The sequence below is a fragment of the Petaurus breviceps genome, unplaced genomic scaffold (genome assembly GCF_028583685.1).
Source record: "Petaurus breviceps papuanus isolate PSGF00001 unplaced genomic scaffold, PetGlider_PUasm1.0 551, whole genome shotgun sequence".
Taxonomy (NCBI): Eukaryota; Metazoa; Chordata; class Mammalia; order Diprotodontia; family Petauridae; genus Petaurus; species Petaurus breviceps.
In genome coordinates this window covers 38,777,517-38,796,115 of record NW_027186372.1, presented here as the reverse complement: position 1 = coordinate 38,796,115, position 18,599 = coordinate 38,777,517, and the positions used below count along the sequence as shown (strand labels likewise).

The following is an 18,599-nucleotide window of genomic DNA, read 5'->3' as shown; positions in this document are numbered from 1 at the left end:
CACATAGTTGTGAGAACAGGTCTTTATTGATTATAAATGACTATGGGAATGGAAATTTATTTTTTGAAAGAAATTATATATTTGGAGCCAAAATACATTTGGAACACCTCATCTCCACAGCAATTGTGTATATTTTACTTGGTCCTGGACGTTAAATGGTAATAGTTTTCAATGCTGCTTAGCCTACTTTTGTCCAAATTGGAAGCCCAAAAGAATAAAAAAGCAAGAAGGTGAGGTTTATAGTCGGAAGCTAACAGATCCTTGCAGAATTGAAAATATACAAATCTGGTCTTATCTTTAATGCTTTTCCTTAACTCTTGTATTTGGAGATGCTTCTTACCATGCCAATGTTTTATACACCTTGACATGTGTAAAATTGTCCCTGTAAAAATCCACTGGATGCCTTTGGATTCTTTCCACACTGTGTTTTTGCAGCCAGACATAAGGGCCTCAGTTACTTATTGACTGGTGTCCTTCATATTATTATTGAACATACATGCAGCCCTCCAACCTTGAATTTATTGGACAAAAACTAAAATAATCCTCTTCTATACTATAATCGCTGAAACCACATTTTCAAATTTTGATGCAATCATCAATACATTTTCCAGCCAGCTTAGGAAATATGCCTTTTCATTTTACTTGGCATACATTTTATCCTGATGGCACATCGAGTATCTGACAATCCCATCTACCATAGGAGTGTGTGATCAAACACTCCACAGAAGCACCACTTTTGCTAACAATGACACCATCTGCTATCAGTTCTACTGGCTGAGCTTCTAAGAACAGGGATTGAATAAAGAAGAAAGATCACCACAAAGAGACTCCAAAACATAATAACTGAGAAGTTGACTAATAAAGTGAGAGAGAAAGTTCATAGATCAAGGGAAACATTTCATATTTCAGCTTTGTTTTCTGCTTTTCGGTGTCTCTCAAACACTGAACAAAATGTTATCTAATCACTTTTCCAAAATGATTTTCAAGTTGCCCATATTTAAATTTTAAAAAAGATTCTAGTACATGTCTTTCTTTTCTTGCACTGTTATAACATATTCTGAACTGCATAATTTCAAAATTGAATTTTTCTCAATATATTTCCTTGGGTCTAGAATTATATTCACTGAGGATATGATTTCTTTGATTTTTTATTTTGTATTTTGAATTTGGATGCTTTTTGTATTGTATTTGGATGCTTTGCTTCTCCCAGCTATGACTTTGAGCTATCATTGATTAGGATTGCAAACAATGATTTGGAAGTGGGGGAAACACCTTCTTCATTTCCTCTAGAATGATGACATAAAAATCTTTAATAGTTTCTTAGACTTTGAGACAAATTTCAAAACATGGGAGAAAGAAGATTCTGGAAAAATCCTGGCTTTCATTCAAGAAGTCTAGAATGATGAGGTTTATCAATCAGCCTACAAGCTGCTTCCTGAGAACACATCTTGTCTGAGTAGAGATAGAGCAGAAAAGACTGTTGGATCAGTGCCTTACATAGAGCAGTGCCTAATGTTTGATGAAAGAATGGATTTTCAGAATAACAATATCTTTAAGACTGTGGGAGGAAAGTGTTTGATACTGTTAGAGGTAAAGTTTGTTTTATCAAAATGATTTTGTTTTTAATGAATTATTTATTTTTCAACTTAATTGTCTTCCTGCTTTGTTTTGCTTTTTTAGTTCAACTGGGATTAAACTACAGCCTTCCTGACACAAGTAAAGTTTCCTAAGTGGGAAAGACATCAGACAACTGTTCCTTTTCACATTGTTTCCTCTTTCTTCATGTGGATCATGCTTAATGATTTCTACTTTGTTGCACAAGATCATAAATGTGTAGCTTTAGAGAAAAAAGGACTTCATAGTCCATCTAATTCAAACTTCTCATTTTATAAGTAAGGAAACTGAGGATCAAAGAGATGAAGTAATTGGCCCAAGGTCACAGAGATAGACTGGCATCAAGTGGGAACATCCACAGTGGGATTTAACTACAGGTCCAGTAACTCCAGAATTCCTTCACTTTAATGAATAAAGTGTCATCATCGTCCCAATCACCCAGGCTCAAAACTTTGGAGATACCGAATATAGCTTCTCTATGAGAAGTAAGTGGCTTCCATAAATGTCTGTGCCTTGACTCTCTCTTCTTCCTCTCCTCCCCCTACCCAATATTCAGTCAATTGGCAATTCTTGTCAATTCTATATTCATCCCCATTCACTATTCTCCATTTACATTACCACTAGTCCAGTTCAGACCTTCACTTCTTGCCTAGGGTAGTGGCATAGCTTCCAAATTTATCACTCTGTTCCTGATATCTCTCCCCTCAATCCATTTTTCAGAGAGTTGCCAAAAATAATCTCAAGGCACAACTTTCTTACAAACTGAGTGACTCTTCCCTCTAGGATAAAATACACCATCTTTAGTCCAGTTTTTCAGACCCCTTATAAACTGACTTCAAATGACCTCCCCAGTATCATTTCTCTTTATTCCTCTTACCTTTACTTGATGCAATATGTACCATATCCATGAATACAACAGACATTCATGGAATCTACCTCCTTCTCATAGAGTAGCTATATTCTAGAGTCCTTCAAGGCTCAGCTGAGATACCCTGAGATATCTCCTTCATGTGGCTTACCTTGATCTCTCTAGTTATTCATAGTCTTTCACTCCTCCAATCTTGCTACAGTTTTCTTGATTCCCTTCACCAATTTAATCTCTATCCTACAATAGTCAATCAACAAGCATTTTTAAGTACTTTCTATGTGCCAGATATGCTGTTAGGCAATGGGCATAGAAAGATGAAAGAAAAACAACAGCTCTGTTAAAAAAAAGGTGATATTCAACTGTGCAAAACAGCATATGTTTTGCACATGAGAAATATGAGAAAGAAAATATGAGAGAGAAATATGAGAAATAAAAAAAGGGATGGGGAGTGGTAGAGGGGCAAGTCCTTTAGCTAGTAGTAGGTAGTACAGTAGATAGAATATAGGGCCTGAAGTCAGGAAGATCTGCATTCAATTCTAGACTCATATATTTACTATGTGATCCTGGGCAAGTTTCTTAACTTCTGCTTACATCAGTTTTCTCAATTATAAAATGGGCTTAATAATAATAATAGTACCTAGTTCACAACAATCATGTGAGGATAAAATAAGATAATATTTGGAAAATATTTGACATAGTACCTAGCACAAAGTAGGCACTAAATAAATGTTTGCTTCTTTCCTTCCTTTCTAAATGTGATATAATTTTATGGGGGAAGTCCTGGCAGCTTGAGAGATAAGGGAAGACTTCAGATAGAAAGTTATCACATCTAATCAGTTACCAAATTTTGTCACTTCTACCTCCACTCCTTTACTTTCTTTCTACCCACCTAGCCATCTAGGTCAGGCCTTCAGCACCTCTCACTCAGACTATTTCAATAAATTTCTAATTGCTCTCACTGTATTAAATCTCTTCTCACTTCAAGATATATGGTACAAATTTGTCAAAGTAATTTCTCTGTTTATTTTATTTTTTACTTTTGAACAATGAGTTCTGTATTTATTTTCTTCTTTCCTGCAACCCCCAGCTCATTTTTTTCTAAATTTTTAATTTGTGGAATAAAACAAACAATTCCAGAATATAGTATAATTTTAAAAGATTATTACATATGATTATTATATTACTGCACTACTTGCTATTCCTTTAAAAAATACAATTATATAAATTACTTTTTTTTCTTTTCTCCCCACCCTAGAGATGGCTACATACTACAAATATATGTTTGTGTCTGTGTGTATATACATATATGTGTTTAATGTGTGTGTTTATAAAATTATTCTATTCATACTTCTGTTTATCAGTTCGTTCTCTGGATGCAGAAAGTGTCTTCCTTCATATGCATTTAATAATTAATTTGGGGATTGATAAGAGTCAAAATAACTCACTCAAAGTCATTCTTAAAACAATATTGCTGTTAACTGTATATAATGTTCTCTTGGTTCTGCTCATTTCACTCTTCATTATCTTGTGCAAGTTTTTCTAAAATCACTGAGGACATCATTTCTTATAGAATAGTAGCAATCTTATTACAACCATATAACACAACTTGTTCAGTCATTCCCCAACTGATGAGCATCCCCTCAATTCCCAGGTCTTTGTCACCCTAAAAAGAGCTGCTGTAAACATTTTGGAACATATGTGTTCTTTTCATTTTTTCCTAATTATTTTTGGAAACAGATCAAGTAGTGGTATTGCTGGGTCAAAGGGTATAGGTAGTGTAATAACTCTTTAGGCATAATTTCAAATTGATGTTCAAAATGGTTGAATCAGTTCACAATTTCACCAACAATAAATTGGTTGCCCAACTTTTTCATATCCCTCCAATATTTGTCACTTTCCCTTTGTTTCATTTTATATAATTTGGTAGGTATAAAAGGAAATCTCAAGGTTGTTTTAATCTGCAGTACTCTAATCAATAATGATTATTAACATTTTTTCACATGACTATAAATAATTTTGTTTCTTTCATCAGAAAACTGCCTGTTCATTTCTTTTACTTATCAATTAGGATATGACTCAGATTCTTGCATATTTGACAAATTTCTTTATGTAAATTAGATATGAGATCTTTATCTGATAAAATGTCTATAAAAATTGTCCCCATTTTGTGTTTTCCTTCTGATTCTGGCTACATTTTTTTTAAATACAAAACCTTTTTAATTTAATGAAATTGAAATTATCCATTTTACAGATAACTTTGCTCTCTATCTCTTGTTTACTCATAAATTGTTCACCTATCCACAAGTTTGATAAGTGATATGTTCCATGGTTTTCTAATTTTCTTATAAAATCTCTATTTATATTTAGGTCATGTATCTATTTTGACCTTATCTTGGTAAATGGTATAAGATATTGGTCTACACCCAATTTCTACCATATTTCTTTTTCAGTTTTCCCAACAATTAGGCAGCAACTAAAATAGTTGCAAACAGAGGGGATATTGGCTTGAACTAGGTTGGTGATGTTGTGACTAGAGAAAAAGTTGATTATGGAGAAAAAGTGTATTATTTTTCCAATTACTTTTGTTTCAGGGACTGTTTTCTACTTCTAACCCCATGCCAGAAGCTGTTATATATAGTTCATGTGTGTGTCTTTGTAGGCAGATTCAAGTATTTTATATATTCAATAGTTATACTAAAATGAATTTCCCTTTCTAATTCTTCTTCATGGATTTTGTTAGTGATATATAGAAATGCTGATGATTTATTTGAATTTTATATCCTGTTACTTTGAGGAAGTTAGTAGTGATTTCAATGAACTTTTAGTTGAATCTCTGGAGTTCTCTAAGTAAATCACGCTTTCATTTGCAAAAAGTGATACTTTTGTTTTTCCTCTTCCTGTAATTATCCTTTGGATTCTTTTTTTTTCCCTATATTGCTATCACTAGCAATATTATCACTACATCAAAAAGTGTGCAGAATGATTTTTGTACATGGTCATTGGGAGAATTTGTTTTGTTAGACTATGTCTATTTGCTATGAGGCTTTTAAAAATTATTTTGTCTCTCCAAGAGATATGTGAAAAGGAAGGGGAAATAAGTGTATATCAATGTTAAAATAAGATATACATTTGTATGTATATATGTATGTATTTGTATGTATATATGTGTGTATGTGTGTGTTTGTATGTATATTCCTATGTACCCTTAATAGAAATGGTGAATTTAGGAGAAGGGAAGTGGACAAGGTGAGGTATGTATTCTGTTTTGGACATGTTAAATTTGAGATGCCTGTGGGGCAGTTAGGTAGAGATGTCAAAGAGTCCATGGAAGATATTGGATCTGAGCTAAGGAGAAAAAGGTTGGATAAATATAATTGGAGAGTTGTCTTTATAGGAATTATAGTTACATAAATGGCAACTGACAAAATCACTAAGTCTCAGTGTAAATAGAGAGAAAAGATCGTAGGAATCATGTGATAAACTCATAGACAGGGCGAGGATCCTTATTATAAACCTGCAAAGGGGACAGAAAAGAATAAGTCTCAATGGTAGGAAGAAAACCATGACAGGAGATTGTCATGAAAAGTCAGGGATAAAAAAAAAAACAAAACCCAACAACCAGAAGGAGAACTGGTGCACACAGTTAAATTCTGCAAGAGCTCAAGGATAAGACCTGAGAATAGATTTGTATTTGCTAATAGAGAGATTATTGGTGGCCTCACAGAGAGAGAAAGTTCTTGACAGAAACCTCAAGAAATACGTGAATTCTGAAGCTCCTTTTGGGTTTTGTCCATTCTTGTTGAATATGAAATGTTTAATTTAGATGAAGTCTTTTTATCTAATTTCAACAACCATCAACTTAATCAAGTCCAAACTCCATTTCCTACATTCAAGGTCTTCCACATTGTGGCTCCATCCTGCCTTTTCAGTTCTGTCCCCTTTGTGTATTTTATGATTTAGTCAAATTATACAGGTCTCTTTTTTCTGAACATGCCCCAGGTTCTCCCTCCTCTATTCTTTTGCTCACAGTTATCTACACCTGGGACAATGGATTCCTACTCATCATGAAAAAAAAAAAAACTCTATTCAGGAAGGCTTCCCTGGCCATGGGCCCTTCCATCAGCAATAATCTACCTCCTCAGATCTAAGTCAATCAACAAATATTTATTAAGCATTGATATTTGCCAGACATTGTGCTAAATGATAAATATCTATGTATCTCTATCTCTATTAGAAGCAAGAAGACAGTCCCTGCCCTCAAAGAGCTTACATTCTAAAAGGGAAAGCAACACATAAAAGGAAGTTGAAAAGGAGGGAGGAGAGAGGTTTGCTGCATAGGTGCATAATGGAAAACTCCACAAGAGTACATCCTACTGGGAAATGAAGAGATGCAATAAACTAATATTTCATGCAATAGTTCATTTGTTTTTTCATACTGTTCAGCCTAACAAAATCTGCATTGAAGATCTTTGGGCCTGAAGAAATGGTTAATGGAGGGAGAGAGTGTTAAAGCAATTCTGGGATCTTGGCCCAGAAAATAACTCTTTTTCTCTTCTTTTAGGCGGGTCATAGTTAATTTCTTTCTTTTGCCAGAGGAGCAGAAGCAGCACAGTAGGACGAAAGGATGCCATCTATACTTGACACCCTCTTTCTATTCCTCTTTTTTTTCTCTCTTCCTGTGAGATGGAAGTACCAGAGGCTGAAAGAGAAACAGAGCTGCCATGAGTAAGGTCAGTTTACACAGGATTGTGGAACAGTCAGGCTGACCAGAGCATCAAGGTTTAGATACTAGTTCAGACTTACACAGAAGCACGATTGGGTGGAGAGTATCCATGACTCTTGAATGCCTGTATCATGTTTAGCTGAGGAAATGTCTTCCCTACCTTCCATTTTAATTCATGAGGGTGGAGAGAGGGCTTTCCCTCTGCCTATTGCTTTTTCCCAGACTTTGGGTGTGAGCTCTCTGGAATTTTATTGTCTTGGGTAGATGAGGGCAAAGATAATTCATTTATTTTTGTCTTGTTCCATTTTATTTTAAATTATGTTAGCATACACAATATACTAAGTGCTTGACTATGCAGTAGGAAGTAACTTCAGAAGGTAGAACACTGTCAAGGGGCAGAGTTTTTGAATTACACATGCATGGTAGTTTTCATATTTTACCATTTGATCCCTATTGCATATTATCTCTGCAAGCAGGGAGTTTAAAAAGAAGCCACTTCTACTTCCATGGCCTTGGTGTTTGCAGTGATAAAGGGAATATGGCAACTTATTAGAAAGTGGCTTGTATATGTAAATAGTGAGTCCAGAGAAAGATGGTAGAGGCCTAGACTTTTAGCTAAAGTTTCAAGTGTGCTAGAACCAGATAGTGCAAGTAAGGGAGGGTCAGTTTTTAATTTGCAGTATGAGGATTAACATCTCAGAAAGAGACAAACACTACAAATTTAGGCTACATTTATTATTTTGCTGATTGTCTAGAATTAGGAAAGTGATGGAGAACATACTAATGATGAAAATTAAACTTAAAAGAGTATAAGGGTACATTTTTCTTTCTCATTTTGAGAGATGTTTGCCTCCTGATTGCAAATTTAGTTATTAATCCTTGAACTGAAATTCCTCATTTAATTTTTAACATGGTGATAGCTACCTCTCCAGGGAAACGGGGGTGGGGGAATAGTACTGGGTAAAAGTGTTGTAAATGTTTCAAATTTTATAAAACTTTTTCCTCAGAAGAATTTTTTGAAGTAGGTGATACAAGTATCATTATTCCCATTTTCCAGGGAAGACAAGGAATCGTAATTTTCTTATCGCACTAAGAAGAATAGTAATTATCTAAGATACAGGGTGAACTGGGGTCTCCAGATTCTCCTATCACCACTGACAAATAAAAATTGACAAATGTTTAGACACATAACATGTTTATCAATGGATATTGTATATACATGTGTTTCTCGTTTCTCAAATAGACTATAAACTCATTGAGGGCAATAAGGAAGTCTTATCAGGACATTTTTATTGTTCAGTCATTATCTGGTCATGTCCCACTTTCCATGACCCTACTTGGGCTTGTCTTGGTAAAGATGATAGATAGTTTTGACATTTCCTTCACTAGTTCATTTTATAGTTGAGGAAACTGAGGCAAATAAGGTTAAGTGACTTGACTAGGGTCACACAACAAGGAAGTATTCAAGTTTTGACATTTCCTTCACTAGTTCATTTTATAGATGAGGAAACTGAGGCAAATAAGGTTAAGTGACTTGACTAGGGTCACACAACAAGGAAGTATTCAAGTTTTGACATTTCCTTCACTAGTTCATTTTATAGATGAGGAAAATGAGGCAAATAAGGTTAAGTGACTTGACTAGGGTCACACAACAAGGAAGAATTCAAATCAGAATTTGAACTCAGAAAGATAAGTCTTTCCAACTCCAGGCCCAGCACTCTATCCACTGTGCATCCTAGCTGCTTTTATCAGGACTTTGTACCTTGCCTATACCTGACATATTGCTCTGCACTCAAGAGGTCATTCAGAATTTGCTCATTTGAATGACTATAAAAATATTAAATCCAAAGGATATTCAATAACTTCCTTAAAGCAACACAGGTAGTTTTGGAAGTGAAACATAAGCCCAGGTTCTCAGACTGCAAAAACTAGCATTCTTTCTACCATACTGTAGCATCTTATTCATCTCTTGCTCTTGTCATACCTATCAAAGCATGAGACAGTGTTCTTGACCTCTGGGAGGTTTTAATCTAGTTGAAAAAACAAATTATCAGTAAGTAAACAAGCATTTTTAAGCAGTATGCAATGTTCTGGAAATATAGACCAAAATAAATAGTATATGACCACAAAGAACTTACAAAAAAGTTCAGAAAAGAGAGAAATTATGTCAGGTTAATGTGGTCAGGGAAGGGTCTTTAGAAGAAGCATGAATTTAACTCAGTCTTGAAGGCACAAGAGAATCAAACAGTTAGGCTAGCTGCCAAACAAATTTATATTCTTAGATTTCAGATGCCTTGAGCTGAAGAGAAGGCATTCATCCCAAATGCTGCTCAAGGAACAGTAAACTCTTCAGGAAAAGAAGGTTAGTATACCATTTGTCTTATTCTTCACCCAAAGACATAAATCCATTGATCCTCTACTACCTTTCTCCCTTCCTTTCCTTCTCTGTCCCCTCTTCCTCTCTCTTCCTCTCTTCTCCTTAATCTCCTCTCCCTCTCTCTTCCTCATCTCCTCTCCTCTACTCCACCTCCATCTTTCCTTTTCTCCTCTCCTTTCCCTTTATCTCTCCTTTTCTCCTTTTCCTCTCTCTCCTTCCTTCCCTCTCTTCCTCCTCTCTCCCTCTTTCTTTCTTTGTCTCTCTCTGTGCCTGTCTGTCTGTCTGTCTGTCTCTCTCTCTTTTAATCTCCCCACACTTTGCATTGGCCACTCTAAAACTAGAGAGGTTTGGGGCAATGAAAGATAAATTTCATATTCTTATTTTGGCATTTCTAGTAATTTCCAACCTTGACATCTCTACCCATTCTGTGAGATAGAGCTAGAACTCTCCCCTACATGATCCACACAGTTCCTAAATCATAGCTAGTTAGATAAACAGGCAGGAGTCATCTTTTTTTTTTCCCCTCAAGTATTTCCTCCCCTGCTTTTCACGTTCAGTCCTTGTGGAGGACAAAACGTGCCCAAGGAAAGTATGCTCAAAACAAGCAATTTACATAAAGTCATCTGTGCCTCTTCAAACTTGCAAAGATATTCAGTTTGGGTTTCATTCAAATTTTAAGCCAATTTTCCTGCCAGTTTTTATGTTATCAAAACAAGCTTGCTCATCCCTAGTTAGATGCCTCATAAAACTATCAGTCATTTGGAGATTGCTCACTCATGAAGGAAGGAGATGGGAAATTTTCCAAAATCTGGCAGTATAGATTCTGCTAAAAGTTGAACATAGATACTCCAATTAGAAATGAAATTCAGCAAGAAGACTGGTGGCAGTGGTGGGCACATCAGTAATACAAACACCATTCCATGCCCAACGATATTGTAACAGCCAAAATTAAGAAGTAAGCACAGTAAGAACTATTCTAGAAAAGCAACATAGAGGAGATGAGAAATAGTTTCTGAGTCAAAAAAACTGAAATCGAATTGAGCCTGGGACTCAGACTGTGTGATCATGGACAATAAAATCTGTGCTCCAAGACAACTTCCTAAGTTTAATCTACAGAAAGAGTTCCCATACTTATAGTTCAATACTCCCTACATCATTAAGATTGCAGATCTAAGGGAAGCTAGGTGGTAAAATGAATAGCGCACTGGCCCTGGAGTCAGGAGAACCTTAGTTCAAATCCGACCTCAGACACGTGACACTTACTGTGCGACCTTGGGCAAGTCATTTAACCCCAATTGCCTCACTTCTCCCCTCAAAAAAAGAAGATTACAGATCCTAAGAAAAAAAACAGTAAGAAAAGAAGTCTTCCAACTCACCCCATATTTCAGGATCAAGGCAACAGATGCTTACTAATTAAGGCAGTAGTATGCAGGGGCTACTCAAATTCTCATCACTATTCATTTTCTCCCACACACTAAGGACCTGATTTGTGCTGAGAGAGAGCAATACTGATTTCCACAAGATAGCCTATTTTGTTGCCTTTCACTGAAGCGATCATGATTCAATAATCTTAACAAGCAAGGCTTCTTGGAACATCTGACTCCTTAACACTGGTGGAGTGACATGAGGAGCCATTCTCGTTCCCAATGGGAGACAGATTTGGCCATTAGTCATTTATCCTTCCATTGGAATGTGAGGAATGAGCTTTGGTAAAAAGCTCAATGGGGATTTGAAAGATTTTACTGTAATCAGACTTTTAGTTCATGTGATAATCAAGGAAATGTACCATTTAAGTGCAATTTATCCCAGAAGCCTGGCTTCCAACTTCAGTATGCTTTCTGTACTCACAAGATCATAGATCTAAAGCTGAAAGTAATCTTAGGTATCAACTAGCCCAATCTCTTCCTTTTAGAGGGAAATAAATCAAGGTATACAGAAGTTGAATGACTTGCCCAAGGTCATACAAGAGCATTGAAATTTGAACTCAGGTCCTTTAATTTCCTAATCTGTAAAGTGAGAACTTTAGTGTAAGATTCTAAGTTCATGATATTTTGGGCAAAGTTCAAAGCCATAACAGGAAAACTTACCAGATTTCTCCCTTGCACATTTTCATCAATAGCTATCTCAGCACCAATTCCTGAAACAAGAAAATATGATAGATTGAAAAGATGGATAAAACTTTAGTCTTTGGGCATTTGTTTTGTTTTGTTCTAACTATGGATGTCTTTGACTTTCTTGGCTGGATTAAAACAAATTCAAAAACAACCTATTTGCCATCTATTGAAGGTCTGCTACCAGAAAAATGGTCATCTTGGTTAGATAACTTTTTTTTTTTTAAGCAATCAGGGTTAAGTAACTTGCTCAAGGTTACACGGCCAGTTATTTCTGGGTGTGGTGCTGAGTGTCTGAGCCCGGGATTCGATCTCCAGGTCGTCCTGACACTGGAGCCCGTGCTCTCACTCGCTGAGCCACCTGGCCACCCCTAAGCAATCAGGGTTAAGTAACTTGCTCAAGGTTACACGGCCAGGTGTTTCTGGGTGGGTGCTAAGTGTCTGAGCCCGGGATTTGATCCCCAGGTCATCCCGACACTGGAGCCAGTGCTCTTACTCGCTGAGCCACCTGGCCGCCCCTAAGCAAGTGGGGTTAAGTAACTTGCTCAAGGTTACACGGCCAGTTATTTCTGGGTGTGGTGCTGAGTGTCTGAGCCCGGGATTCGATCTCCAGGTCGTCCTGACACTGGAGCCGGTGCTCTTACTCGCTGAGCCACCTGGCCGCCCCTAGTTAGATAACTTTTGATGAACATATTATGGATTCAGAACTGGCCATATCAATAAGGGATTGGAAAAGGAGTATCATGGATTGCCCCGCTATCTCATCCCTGCTCTTACTCACCTAGTTTTCCCTAAGAATTCTGGACAATTAATACTAACAAATGAATTGTCACAATCAGAAATAAAATGGCATAATAGAGCTAGTTTCAGAGTCAGGAAAACCTGGGTTCCAGTCCCTAGTTTGACAAATCCTGGGCAAAGCATTTAGTTTCAAAGTGTTCCGGTGAACTCTCTAAGACTATAAATTGAAGAATAGATGCAGATTTGCATTGATAGAGGGAATTTCTGCACTGGAAGTTCCTTATACCAATGAAATTGCATTTCCAAACTGGACCACAAACAGTGCCCAATGTTAGCAACATGAAATGAATCCCTATTTGAAGGGGAGATGAGTAACAAGGTAGGATGGGGGTGGAACTTACCCCAGCCTGCCATCTGCTAGCTTCTTATTATAACTAATTATTCTTGCTAACTAGATTCTAAGTTATCTTATTTCTTTACTCCTGAGAGCCTGCAAGTGCCCTCAGAAACTTCTAAATTCATCACTATAAATTCAGCATCCTGGGGCAAAGCCAGTTGCCCCACCCTAGTAATATCTCTGTTACCAAAGTATCTTAGCAGACTCTAGAGAGATGGCTAAATTTTCTTCTGGGCTAGTTCATAGTTAAAGAACACTGAACATATTCTTTCAGTCTTCCTACCTCAACTTATGTTCTCTAGATGTTATGGGGTTTGGGGAAAGTAGGCATGTGTTGCAAAGAGAAGAGTATATCAACTGTTTCATTACTTTTCCCATTTTCAGAAGCTTTCTGCAAGGAACAACCCCACTCAATCTTTTCTTACTGAATTCTAAAACCACTCACATTATCATGCCTGCTAAGACTCCCAGTAAACTTGCAATGGGAAGGTGATCTCTGTGACATGGTGGAAAAATACTCTCCATTATTTGTAATCCTGCTTCTCCAGCTAACATAAGGAATTATAAACCTTACATTTAGAGAGAGAAGGACTAGAATAATATAATGCAGATTATTCTAAGATTTGGCTAACTTTCTTCTCTTCCCTGTAGGATACTGAAAGGTTTAATAGTATTCTTGTTTCCACTTAAAATCCATTCAGAGGAATGAAAGAAATCTTTCGTTTGTTTGATTGAAATTAAAAGGTGTGAAAATGACCAATATTTAGGACTGATGACAAAGCAATATTCTTTGTTGCCCTTTATTTTCTCCTAGCATTTAAGTGCTAGAGAGAAATTCCCTAACAAATCTGATGGTACAATTTCTAGTGATATATTAATTGTAAATGGAAACTGGGTTAGGTTTACTCTTCTCTCTTAAACTACTATGATGTGATGGTGACATTTGGAAAGGGTACAACAGCTAGGCTAGCTGGCAGTGATGTTAGTCACAGAACTGAAAAGAATCCAGAAAATTATCTAGTACAAACACCTGGTTTTATGGATGAAGAAACTGAGGCCTTGGGTTCTTAAGCACACAGTTATGTAATTAATTAGTTGGTGGCAGAACAATGACTAAAGTCTTTGGAAGTACAGTGGGAAAAGAGGTTAATCTGAATCACAAAAACAGAGTTGGAATGCAAGTTCTACTACGTGCCTGAGTGAACATTCACAAGTCAAACCTCTCTGTTTCTTAGTTTTCTCATTTGTAAAATGAGCAGATTGGATAAAATAACGTTGTCTCTTCTAGATGTATGATCCTATGTCTCCTGAGTGCTAATGGATGGCTCTTTTTGTTATCTAAATCCAATGGATTAAACAATAATCCGGGACTTTTCTTCACCCAATATGATCTGGAATGCCATGATGATAACCCAATTATGGTAGCAGCAACCCCAAAGGAGCCCCTATACCTATATGGTGGAGGGGAATACTGTTTAGATGTGGTACCAGTTGATGGAAATCGATGGAGATAAGAGCGTAGAGTTTGTTTCACCTGATTGTCCAAACTTGGTTAGAAATGGAAAGAGGTGGGGAAAGGGAAGAGAGCAAGCATGTACTGTATGTCAGGCGCTGCATGAAGTACTTTACAAATGTTATTTCATTTGGTTCTCACAACATCTTGGGAGGTAGGTATCATTATTATTACTGTTCCAAAATTGAGAAAACTGAGGCAGAGGTTATGTGATTTGCCCAAGGCCACACAGCTAGGGTATATCTGGGGTTCAAATTTAATTTCAGATCTTTCTGACTCCAAGTCCAGCCCTCTACCCACTGTACCACTTAGCTGCCTAGGAAAGAGAAGTAGAAAATCTCAGATTGGAGGGAGAAAAAAAGAGTCACGAGGAAATTGTTATGTGCTAGTCTAGCTAGATTGGTTCTGATTCTGAGACTGGTTGATCCTAGATTGCTAGTAAATTATTGGTAACCTTTTCTTCACTCCCACAAAAAAAAATGGTGATTTAACTTCCACTAAAAAACCCATATGAGTCAGTCTTAAGGTAGTTACCAAAAAGAGTAAGTTGTTCCTTTATATGTCTCCTAGCATAACAATATTAAGGTTCTTAGAAATTTTTTTAATAATTCTAAAAGACTTTTTACTCTCCGGTAGTCTTGGTAAACTAGAGCATTGTACAGCAGTTTTAATCTATGCCAGACAACTTATAACATCATTATTTATAGGTTTTCTGTAATATGGGAAAGATCCATGTTCCATCAATGTGGGGACATCCTGGTGGGGGAAGTCCCTTCATCAATTCAAATTGCATCCTATCCATGACCCAGTATATAAATCCTTGGGAGTTACTTGAGGCATAGAGAAGTTGAATAACTTTCCCATAGTCTCATAGAGAACCAAGTGACAGAGGCAGGATTGGACAGAGGTCTTCCTGACTTCAAGTTCATGGTGCTATGCATTATACCCTCCTGTTCTTAAATTATTTTCTTATATTGCAAATTACTTGATATGCTAACCTTGGCTTTTCTCCTACATGAAAGTGGAAGCCAATGGTCACATCTTATGCTTTCCTCCATGACTAATATCATAGTGAATTTACCCAAAGTCACACAGGGAACTAGTAAGTAAGCAGGTCAGGATCAAAATACAATGTTGATTACATAGTACATTTTAAATAATTACTGGTTAAATTGATGGATTAACCTACCAGGGCTTGTAACTGCATGTTTGACTACAGTATATCTTAGATGGAAAAACTGGTACCATATTCATTCAGGATTTCAAACCATTTAACCACTAGGATAAAGAGGACTTTATAAGTCCCCTGAGTTATCACCTCTGTTATTGCACCTCTACTCAGCTAATTCCAAATATTTGTCTATATTATCTATAAATTTATACCAGTAAGATTAGCTTTTGCTATCTGCTTTCAGTGTCTCCCATTCACAGAAGTACTGATGAAAACTTTTATTCATTCACTTATTCAATAAGCATTTATTAAGCACCTACTACATGAAAGTCACTGTAAGTGTAAGGAAAGGAATTCCTATTCTCACTTTAGTTTTTATAAACATAAAAGACTGAGAATGTAATTGCAAAAAAAAAAATGTATAAAGGAGATTTGCTACCACCCCACCACAATGTATGAAGCAGTTCCTCAACCAACTTGACAGGATTATATGGATCTGACAATTAGATGAATGTAACTAATTTCCTATTGGATGGATGGATGAATGAATGAATGAATGAATGAAGCATTTATTAAGCATTTACTTTATGCAGAACACTGTGCTGAACACTGGGAATACAAATATGAAAGTAAAAGTGTTCCTGTTCTCAGGGAGCTCACATTCTAATGCAAAAGACAACATACATGGAATGTTTCAGATATAAGTCTGATGGAAAATTCACTTGATCCTGTACAACAGCAAAGTAGATAATAAAATTTCTTCTTTAATATTATTGGTACTGATAAAATCATATCATCTCCTGATGTTGAACTACTTGACATAGAGTGTAGTGATGGCAAGAACTTTCCTTTCTGGGTCATTAGTAGCTGCAGCACCTAAAGGAAAAATTGGCATACTGCATTTCTGCATTGATAATGGAGGAATCTTCCCAGGATTATAGCCAAGGGCACTAGGCTGAAAGTAATTCCATTCTCAAGGCTCTTGTGTTCAAAAGTCTGTAACTGCTTTTATCACATTATGAAAGAAAATTGTGGTCAAGCTGGGAGTAATGGTTTTCCTTGCCTAGTATGTCTTTCATCTGTTCTCTCTTTTAGGGTAACATTGCTTTAACTAGGTTGGCTTGCCTGACCTGTGAATAGCAGTTTGTTTACAGTTGGTGAAGATGACTGCCCTCTTCTTCGGAAGATTTGTTTCCTAGGTGATGTATATGAGGGAAAGGATGAAAGAAGAACTGATGGTTTAAGAAGTGCTGCCACTCCCAGTGACTATCTGCCTATTGATGTCTTGTGAGTGGCATTTTTTTCTGGTGATGATGAGGAAGGTAGGTTCTTTCTCCACAATGACTTCTATCTCTTTTTTAAATTAAATTGTATGTTTATTTTTAGTTTACACCATTCATTTCTACAAGATTTTGAGTTACAAATTTTCTCCCCATGTTTCCCCTACCCACCACCCCAAAACAGAGATCCCACTGAACAACACCTCCCCCAATCTGCTCTCTCCTATATCTTCTCCCATCCCCTCTCCAACTTTCCAGTAGGGCATGGTGAATCTCTATGTGCCAGAGCCTGTATATCTTGTTTCCGAGTTACACATAAAATAATAATGATAATATATACGTTAAACTTTTGATTTTAAAACTTTGAATTGCAGATTCTTTCCCTTCCTCCCTCATCAGTCACTCTTACTGGGAAGATAAGCAAATCAATGTAGGTTGCACATGTGTAGCTATGCAAAACATTTCCTTAGTGGATATATTGTGAAAGACTGACTATATTTCTCTCCATGCTATACCACCTGTAACTTGTTCTATTCTCTACTTCAATCCTGTCCCTTTTTCAAAAGTGTGTGCTTTCAACTTCCCTCCCCCCAAGCTTGCCCTCCCTTCCATCATGACCCCCTTCATCTCCTTACCCCCTACTCTCCTATATGGTGAGATACCCTATTAAGAGTGCATATCATTCCCTCCCTAAGCCAAATTCGATGAGAGTAAGGTTGACTCATTCCCTTTTGTCTTCGTATTCTTCCCCTCCATTGTCATAGTTTCTCCTTGCCTCTTCTATATGAGATAATTTACCCCATTCTGTCGCCCCCATCTCCTATAATTATATTGATCTCTCACCTCTTACTTTCATCTTTTGAGTATCATCCCTTCTTATTCAATTGGTCCTGTGCCCTCTATCTATGTATACCTGTACACATATATCTCACATATGTATTCATACGCCCATATACACTCCTATATAGACATATATATATAGACATATATATATACACACACACATTTCTATTCTCTTAAACTATTCTCATACTAAGAAAAGTTTCATAAGTTACTATTATCATTTTTCCATGTATGAATATAAGCAGTTCTACTTTGATAAATTCCTTATGATTTTTTTCCCTGTTTACCTTCTCATGCTTCTCTTGCTTCTTGAATCTGAATGCCAAATTTTCTATTCAACTCTGTTTTTTCAATCATGAATGTTTGAAATCTCTCTATTCCATTGAATGACCATAGTTTCCACTGAAACATGATACTCAGTTTAGCTGGGTAGGTGATTCTTGGTTTTAATCCCAGCTCCTCTGACCTCTGGAATATCATATTCCCAGCCCTTCAGTCCCTCAGCGTAGAAGCTGCCAGATCCTGTATTATCCTGATTGTGTTTCCACAATATTAAAATTTCTTCTTGGCTGCTTGTAATATTTTCTCCTTGATTTGGAAATTCTGGAACCTGGGTATAATATTCTTAGGAGGTTTTTTTTTGGGGGGGGGATTTCTTTCAGGAGGTGGTTGGCTGTTTTTTTTTTTTTTTTTTTTAGCAATAAGAGTTAAGTAACTTGCTCAAGGTTACATGGCCAGTTATTTCTGGGTGTGGTGCTGAGTATCTGAGCCCGGATTTGATCCAGGTCATCCCGACACTGGAGCCAGTGCTCTTACTCGCTGAGTCACCTGGCCGCCCCTAAGCAATTGGGGTTAAGTAACTTGCTCAAGGTTACACGGCCAGGTGTTTCTGGGTGGGTGCTAAGTGTCTGAGCCCGGGATTCGATCTCCAGGTCTTCTCAACACTAGAGCCGGTGCTCTT

The 18,599-nt window shown here is 36.8% G+C and overlaps 1 long non-coding RNA gene across 2 annotated transcripts in view; it reads right to left on the bottom strand.

Annotated features, from left to right (window-relative positions):
- Positions 1-6,652: 6,652 nt before the first annotated feature.
- LOC138172581 (uncharacterized) overlaps positions 6,653-18,599 on the bottom strand; it is a 49,160-nt gene continuing 37,213 nt past the window's right edge. For both annotated transcript variants that reach the window (XR_011171162.1, XR_011171161.1), the window contains exons 2-3: positions 11,670-11,719; positions 6,653-7,181 (exon numbers count right to left, since the gene is read on the bottom strand). This is a non-coding gene — a long non-coding RNA (uncharacterized lncRNA). The remainder of the gene's footprint in view (positions 7,182-11,669; positions 11,720-18,599) is intronic.